Here is a 2,085-nt window from a genome sequence, read left to right as displayed (position 1 = left end):
GCGGGGGTGGAGTGGGGGCTTGGGGAGGACACCGCGTCCCGGGCCGGGACCCAAGAGACCCTGTGGCTTCGGCACTAACCCCTCCTAGTCCAGCCCAGAGAAGAAGGGTGAGACCAGCTGGGCCCGACTGAATCGCAGTGCCTAGGCGACGGTTTCTCAGGGACTGCAGCGTCCCTCTCAGGGCTTGGGTAGGTTTGCTGTCCTGGACTCCTCTCTTGCCCAGCTCTCCCCACAGCTAGATGCACCCTCCCTGTGCCCATAAAAGGAAGACCTCCTAGAATGGGGTATTTATGTGGCTAAGAGAATTCGGAGTTGTCAAAAGGAAACTTGATTGAATTTCTTCCCACCTGCACCCCTTTTAGCTCCCCTCCTCCCAGAAAGCCCACCCCATCCTCTCCTTTAGCCCGGCTCCTGAGTTGCCATTTCGGGGGCTGGGCGCTAGGCCAGTTGGGAACAATAGCCAATGGAACTGAAGCTGCCAACTGCAACACCAGCACAGACCGCCCCCGCCTCCAAGACCCCCAAATTGCCCTACCCCCTCCTGCCTGGGAACCACCCCCACAACCCCTTTTACCACCCACAACCCCCCTCCCATCCAGGGACCATCAATGCCCCTTTCATCCCCACTTGGCAGGGTCTGTTGGAAAAAAGGAGGGGCCAGGGGGGAGGAGGTGACCCAGAGTAGAACTGGTCAGAATAAAATCCAGCTTTCAACTACCCAAAATCTAAGGAACCCCCTACATTCCCTGGTTGAAGCACCAGGTTTTCCTTTATTCCCTTCCCCCACTCACTTCAGAACTATTTTCCCACAAACTGGCACAGAAGCTGGGCACCCTGGCTCCTCGCCTAGTCCCCTCTCCCCTCTGGATGCCAGTTTAACACTCCCCTGGACAAGGAAACCTGCTGGAATTAGGGTCCTACATAAAGATGCCTAGGACAGGAGATAAATCTTACCAGCCCTCCTGGAAGTAGGAGGAAGAAAGTCTAGAATGAGAACTTTCGCTTGCTGGCTTCTCTCCGGTGTCTAAAGTAGTCTTACTTGGATTGGGGGAGGGAAGGACCTGGAGGTTCCAGCATCTAAATTCAGCCCTGGGTCAGGATGACTCAGGGGGAACCTGATAAGGGGCCTACCCAGGGGCGTGGGGCCTACCCTGAGGTGGGAAATTTCCACTGGGGTCTGTTTACTTCCTAGGCCTAGGGGTCTCAACCTGCTGCATACAGAAATGAGGCTGCTTCTGCCCTAAGAGAGGGTTCCTCTCTGTCAGGGCAGTTCCCAGCCCAGCCCTGGGGGAAGTGGCCCAACAAGGATAACAGCTCTCTCTAATTTCCTTCTCTTGGGCCAGAAGCAGCTTCAAACTGTACCTTCAACTAAGTGACAGTTTTATGTACCTACTATGTGCAAGCCACTGGATGGATGGAATGCAAAGAAGTGTGAAGTCTAGTCATACCCTCTCTAGAAGCTTATAATGGAATAGTTGAGAGATAAAGATAGAAAAAGTTTGCCCGGCCGGCATGGTTCAGTGGTTGAGCATCGAACTATGAACCAGGAGGTCACAGTTCGGTATGCCTGGGTTGTGGGTTCAACCTTCAGTGGGGGGCATGCAGGAGGCAGCCAATAAGTGATTCTGTCTCATCATTGATGTTTCTATCTCTCTCCTTACCCTCTCACCTTCCTCTCTGAAATCAATATTTTTTAAATAGAAAAAGTTTAAAATATATATAAAATTATTTAAACAATAAGTCCTATGGCAGTAGTTTCTCACCCTTCTCAAGTGGGAGGTCAGAGATTTCCATTCCCACATGACAGTTGTAGTATCCCCTGATGGAAAGAAACCATGAATTCAGCAATACTTTCAGGTAAGTTTGTACAGTATTCTAATAATCACATCTTTTTATATAGTAACTAGAGGCCCAGTGCACGAATTCAGGGCAGACCAATCGGGGTGGGCCGACTGGGGGTGGGGCCATGGGTGGTTGGTGGGCTAGCCCCACCCCCTGGTTGAACTCCCAGTTGATCTCCTGGTCGAGGGGACAATTTGCATATTAGCCTTTTATTATATAGGACTAGAGGCCCGGCACAAATTC

General features: G+C 51.8%; 1 protein-coding gene across 1 annotated transcript in view; it reads left to right on the top strand.

Moving 5' to 3' along the window:
• The first annotated feature begins 131 nt into the window (after positions 1-131).
• The window catches only part of TPPP2 (tubulin polymerization-promoting protein family member 2), an 11,631-nt gene continuing 9,677 nt past the window's right edge, over positions 132-2,085 (top strand). The window contains exon 1 of the mRNA XM_005856556.2: positions 132-188. The gene's annotated coding sequence lies outside the window, so the exon portion shown is untranslated. The remainder of the gene's footprint in view (positions 189-2,085) is intronic.

Source organism: Myotis brandtii, unplaced genomic scaffold (assembly GCF_000412655.1).
Source record: "Myotis brandtii unplaced genomic scaffold, ASM41265v1 scaffold1031, whole genome shotgun sequence".
NCBI lineage: Eukaryota > Metazoa > Chordata > Mammalia > Chiroptera > Vespertilionidae > Myotis > Myotis brandtii.
The sequence above is the reverse complement of the archived record's forward strand: the minus strand, read 5'-3'. Positions and strand labels throughout refer to the sequence as shown.